Genomic DNA, 6999 nt, shown 5'->3' with positions numbered 1-6999 from the left:
CGTGTTGCTGACGGGCTGAGATGGCGCCTGCAAGTAGCCCAGGCGGTGATTCCATCTCTGTGGTAGACGTGATCCGGATCTTTATACGTGTGCCGCGGACCCGCCTTCGGCTCCAGTGTGAGTTTCCGTCTCCCCCTGCCAGTTCAGATAGTTGTTTCATCACACTACAGTCAATTTAGGATCAATTCAGGATCAATTGTTCTGTTTTATTTATGTTACACTGTCTTTTTAATTCCGTTTTTTATTTTTATTTTTTCTGTGTGTTATGCTGCTAATGGATCTATATTAATCATTGTCTATCCTAGGGTTCATGTTCATTGTAACTGGACCTAGCTGTGTAATTCCTTGTTACTGAGGTGGGGTTGGATCCCCCAGTGAATTGTTTACTAATAAATGATATTATTTTAATCCCTGGTGCGCATTGTGTGCACTTTTTCTTCTTGTATTTCAGGGTGCCCCCCCCCCTTTTTGGGGGGGATCACCTTGTCCTGGGAGCTGTTCGGGGAGACGCTCCACACACATGCAGCAAGGGGACTTTTATTCCAATATTGTATATATCTGCAGCACGAGCGCTGAATATTCTATATCATCTATCTTCCATTATGTATTGGGAACTTTTGTCATTGTCTATCTAGACGACATTCTTATTTTTTCTAAAAATCTGGAGGAACACATCCAACATACCAAACTTGTGCTCTCCAGGCTTCGTTCTAATCGTCTTTACGCCAAGATGGAGAAATGTCTGTTTCACCAGGCTTCCACGGCTTTCCTGGGCTATATTATCTCCAGCCAAGGTTTTTCCATGGACTCAGAGAAGCTGAAGGCGGTTCTCGACTGGCCACTCCCTAATTCGCTCAAGGCTGTGCAACGTTTTCTTGGCTTTGCCAATTATTACAGGAAGTTTATCAAAAAAAATTCTTCTATTGCTCTTCCCATCACCGCCTTGACCAAAAAGGGCGCCGACGTCTCATCCTGGTCACCTGAGGCCATTTCAGCCTTTGAGATTCTCAAGAAGGCGTTCGTGTCCGCTCCCATCCTTCGTCATCCGGATACCTCCCTTTACTTTGGAGGTTGACGCCTCAGACGTAGGAGCTGGCGCAGTTCTTTCCCAGAGGACTTCTCCCCAAGAGAAACTCCATCCTTGTGGATTTTTTTCACGGAAATTCTCAGCAGCAGAAAGGAATTATGATGTCGGTAATCGCGAACTTTTGGCCATTAAGTTGGCTCTCCAAGAATGGAGACACCTTCTGGAGGGTTCCAAAGAACCAATCGCTATTCTCACTGACCATAAAAATGTGTTATATATTGAGGGGGCTCGTCGCTTAGGCTCCCGCCAAGCTCGCTGGTCACTCTTCTTTTCTCGCTTCAACTACAACATCTCTTATATTCCTGGGACCAAAAATGTTAAAGCGGACGCCCTTTCTCGTCAGTTTGCCTCTGAGACAGAAGCGAAATAAATCTCGGAACCCATTCTTCCGGCCAAGTGCATAATTTCTGCTAACAACTTCGATGTGTTGGATGAGATCAAGACGGCACAAGCGCATATTCCCAGCAGGTTCAGGGTACCAGAAGGACGTCTCTATGCTGCTCCACGATTTCGCCATAAAGTGTTACTTTGGGGACATTCCTCTAGAGCAGTTGGTCATCCACGCTTCAAAAGAATGGCAGATCTCATTAAACTGACTTTTTGGTGGCCTAATATGAATCAAGATATTCTCGAATTTACCTCCGCCTGTCCTGTATGTGCCCAGAGTAAAACTCTCCATCATAAACCTTCTGGACTTCTTCTACCACTTCCCATCCCTGAACAACCCTGGAAACACATTTCGATGGACTTTATTATTGAACTGCCTATTTCCAAGGGGATGAACACTATTTTGGTCGTGGTTGACAGGTTTTTGAAGCAGGCACACTTTATTCCCCTCAAGGGTCTTCCCAACTCTGCCACCTTGGCGGACGTCTTCTCCAAAGAGATCTTCAGGTTACATGGCGTCCCCATTTCTATCATCTCGGACCGTGGGTCTCAGTTCATCTCAAAATTCTGGTGGGCCTTCTCCCAAAGATTGGGTATTTCTCTCTTGTTTTCCTCTGGATACCATCCACAAACCAACGGTCAAACTGAAAGGATGAACCAAACTCTTGAACAGTATCTAAGATGCTTCATTTCAGACTCACAAGATAACAGGGTGGATCTTTTACCATGGGCCGAATTTGCCATAAATTCTTTGCGGAACGAGTCTACTCAGGAGTCTCCCTTCTTTATCAACAGTGGCTTCCACCCCAGTAGTCTCCCTCTCTCACCTTCTCCTTCTGGTGTTCCTGCAGCCGACTCTCATATCACCAACTTACAAGAATCCTGGAAAAAAATCCTCAAGTCCTTACAGTCTGCGGTTGCCAAACAAAAAACCAAGGCAGATCGCCACCGTCAAAGGGGTCCTTCCTTCAAACCTAGTGATCTGGTGTGGCTGTCTTCCAAAAATATTAGGCTCAAAATCCCTTCACCCAAACTGTCCCCTAGATTCCTGGGACCATTTAAAATCCTAGAGAAGGTTAATCCAGTTGCCTATTGTCTCGATCTTCCCCCCACAATGAAGGTTCCGTCCGTGTTCCATGTTTCCCTCCTTAAAGAATTTATTCCCAGTCCTCATTTCTCGGATCCCTCTCGGAGACCCAATCCAGTGTCCACCCTGGGCCAACAGGAGTACGAAATACAGTCTCTCATCGACTCTTGTTTGTCTAAAAATAGACTTCAGTTTTTGGTACACTGGAAGGGCTACGGGCCTGAGGAACGTTCCTGGGTACCTGCACATCACATCCACGCCCCAAGGCTTCTTTCTCTATTTCATCAGAAATTTCCCCTCAAGCCGTGGTTGGATCACTCAGAGATTGATCCTCAAGGGGGGGATACTGTGACGACTCAGGAGATTCCTTCCCCTTCTTGTCCCTCTCTCCCATCTCCTGTTGCCCCTTCTACTCCTTTCCACTCCTCTCCTTTGCCTTCTACCTCTCTCCCTTTCCCACAGCGCATTCCCCGCAGGTCTCGCATACCCACGCGGTCCCTGAGTCCCTGCTACAATCCTCCCCGCTCCCTCTCTCCTGCGGTGCCCACATTACCTTCCCCAGTGGTGGCGTCCGTCCCGTTGCCTCCTCCCTGCGTGGTCCCCGCGGTGCGGCGTTCCGCGTGCCTGGTGACGCGTCCGGTGCGTGCGCTCCCTCAGCCCACGGAGGGCGCGTGAACACGCTCCTCCGCTGGTCTCCCTGACCCACCTGCTCCCTCCTCTCTGCATCTGCATGCCGTCTCGCGGTCGCAGGTCACGCTCGCGTTCCCCTCCTCTGGGCTCCGTGCCCCTCCTGCGTCCTTCCCTCGGTCCGTGCGGGCCGCCTCTGTATTGCAACCTGTGCGCGCGCATCCCCAGCTTACAGAGGGTGCGCGCACATGCTCTTCTTATTCTGTTCCCCTTGTCACCGCCTCCCAAGCCCTACAGGCCATTCCCCTGACTGCCCCTTCTGTCTCCTCCTCTTCTCTTCCTGTCCTATCCCTGTCATCTCCCACTTCTCTCTCTACTCCTCCCCTCTCTCCCATTGGTATGCCCTCCTTTATAATCCCTGTCTGTCCACTTCTTCCCCGCTCTGCATAGTTCCTGTTTCCCTGTGTGTACCTGACCTATGCTGTGCTCCCTCTGTGTTCCTGTTGTTTCCTGCTCCTGTGTTATCTTGGATTTCCCTGGCTTTGACCCCTGCTTGTCCTGGACTACTCTGCTCTCTGGTATCCCTCTGAACCCTGCTACGCATACCACTTCGCTTACCTCTGGCTTCCTAGGATCTGGCTTATACTCTGACGATTCTACCCTCTGGACTCCTGAACATTGGCACACGGACATGACTATTCTTACAGACATCCCCAAGCGTTGCAAGTATATACTAACACTCTTCCAACAGGCCCAGCAACGCTATACCACACTCCGGGCTTGCTCCCACTGCTGTGGGTGTGTGGTATCATACCGTTCCCACCTCAGTACTCGGGTCTAGCCAGGTCTGCAGGCATACAGGCGTGACAATCTCTCCCCCAGCACCTCTCATCATCATCCTCATATCTCCAGCACCCCTCAATCTCTCCCAGCACCCCTCATCATCCTCATATCTGCCCCAGCAATCCTCATCCTCATATCCCCCCCAGCACCCCTCATCATCTTCATCCTCATATCTCCCCAGCAATCCTCATTATCTTCATATATCTCCCCTTGCACCCCTCATCATCAACGTTTGTGACTCCCCATCTCTCACACGCCCATCTCTCCCCCTCACCCACACACAATACTCATCCTCCACATCACACACAATACTCACCCTCCACATCACACACACAATACTCACTCTCCACATCAAAAAACACAATACTCACCCTCCACATCACACACAATAGCCCCCTGCAGACCACACACATTCCACCCCCCCTGCATCTCACATCCTAAATTTTTAAACTATATGGGTATAGAACAGGTGACAACACATTGGAGGGGGGGCAATAGGATGAATAGTCTAGCCAAAAGAGAAACTTATTGGATTCATAAAATGCAGACTCTGGCCCCCCATGGTCTCAATGTGGACATAGATATAGGTGCCTTTTAAACCTAGAAGTTTTAAAGGTCTTTTTACTCTTTAGGTGTTTTTAAACATTTTTATTGCACAAACCTCCTTGGGATTATCAAATTATAACTTGAGTTTTATAATTCTTGTTTATTTTATTTATATTTTACTTACTTTTATTGTCTTTTTGTATTAGTAACTACATCTTATCTCTTCTCTTCCTCTAGCTATCTCTCCATTATATATTTATATATATATTTTTATCCAATTGATATGCATATGTAATAGGTATCTTCCCATTTTACATTTATATCCAATTTGATATGCATATGCAATGCTTTTAAAAATAATTATGTTTCTTGTTTAGTATTTAATAAAGATTATTGTATTACATGTATGTACAAGCTATTCACTGGGTTTTTGACCTTGCGCTATGTTTGAGCGCTGAGGGGGTTAATATAATATTCTATTCTCTGATTGACGGGCCTATATATAGTATTGAGTTAGTCCCATGTCATTACAACTCCTCATGTAGCAATTAGCGAAACGCGTAGAGTTGAAGCAGAGAACCTACGATCGGAGGGACTGGCAAGATCAGAGCTGGCACCAGACCTAGATTGAACTTCCGCCCTCAGCTGTGACGCAGTAGCGGAAGTGACGCGACGGCAGTGACGCACGCGGAAGCACACAGCGAGGAGCGAGTGAGACGCTGGAAAGCTGCTTGCAACTGTCCTCCAGATCTATCGGCGGTTCTCTCCCCTACCTGATAATTGTATGGAAAATGTGAGTTCATATTACTCGTGATGATCTTTTAATATACTTGGTTCGAATAGTATGCACTATTGTGGTTTTTTCTTTACATATATACCATACTCACCTATTGAGGGATATCCTGGCATTTGCGGCTGAAAGGGCTCCAGTCAGAGAAAGATGGATCTCTGACATGTGATATTATACGATGGTTTTTGTGAGTTCTATTCTTACAGATTATAAGGAACATTATCAGTGATTACAATCTGCACTATATATGTTTATTTTCTTTTACATATACCACGTTATCATCCTGCGCTCCTTCTCACCTCCAAGCATAGTATATGAGTGCCAGATAAAGTCCTTGACCATTTGGGCCTAATGGATCTTCTTCAGACAGAGCAATTAGAGCAGCAGAACTACAGGAAATCCTTAGAAATAAGTCCGTCATCCATGATAAAGTATGGCTGATCGAACAAGAATGAGACTATATTTGGGATCCTGGCCTGTTCCAAGACCTCTGTGTTGATCACTTTGTGTTACGAAAAGAATTGGTAGTTGCAGGGCTGGCCCATCCATGAGGCGAAACTAGGCGGTCGCCATGGGGCGCATTAATATTAATAATTATTTTTTCCTCTTATTATTTTGTATTTATCTTTTTTTTAAATTCTTTTTCTTTTCCGGTATTTTGGCGCCATATTATTTTTATTTTGTGTCGCACCCCCTGCAGCCCCTTGCATAGGTCTTAAAAAAATAAATTTAAAAAAAATCCCAACCTACAATTATTTTAATAGAAACTTCAACCTACCCCATATGAAAGTAAAAATAGGAGTTATTGAATTATTCTGTGCTACTGGCTCTATTACTGCAGGCGAGGCGCAGACAGGATCCATGTGAGAACATTTCACGTTATTGACCTCAATCCTGAATCACAAGTACCGGTATATGCCACTGTTTATTTTTTTTGGGAGGGGGGGGGGGGCACAAATTTTAAGTTTCACGCAGGGCGCATGAAACCCATGGCCCGGTCCTGCATAGATGCAACGTAGGCTGAGTATATGGAAGCTGTTTAATTGCTTAATATGGCCGGCCGATGTTATCCAGTAATCACTGCTGTAAAAGAGACTGCTGAGGTCACAGGCTCGATATACGCTTATTTTGGGGTTCTGTTATTTTTTGTTGCTCTCTTGTATAATTACTGATGTTGATTAGTGTCCTTCCAATACAAATGTTTAGCTCACCTTCGATTGACAGATTGTCAGCGATAGTTAAACCCAGGTAGGAACTTTCATTTTACATCTAACACAGCGGGGAGACACGGGCTGAAGATAATGATGATATATATATATATTTATATATAGAAAAAGATGAACAGCCGGCAGTCCAATATAGCTCCTTTAGGTAGGTGCATGTCCCATAAAACGTAGATAAACATACGATACTGTTCGCATGGGAATCAGCAGACAGCACTCAGGTTTGTGAAAAATAAACATATATTGTAGAAAAAATGACACAAATCACCAACATTTCGGACCCACAAACGGGCCCTTCTCACCCTGAGGAATATAGCAAATGGAAATATTACTGTATGCTCATTTGCATTACAAACAACAATAATACCCTTAACAAGCGCTAATCTACAATGTGCAATTTACTCACAAT

Source organism: Ascaphus truei, chromosome 14 (assembly GCF_040206685.1).
Source record: "Ascaphus truei isolate aAscTru1 chromosome 14, aAscTru1.hap1, whole genome shotgun sequence".
Classification (NCBI taxonomy): Eukaryota; Metazoa; Chordata; class Amphibia; order Anura; family Ascaphidae; genus Ascaphus; species Ascaphus truei.
This window is presented reverse-complemented; position numbering follows the sequence as displayed.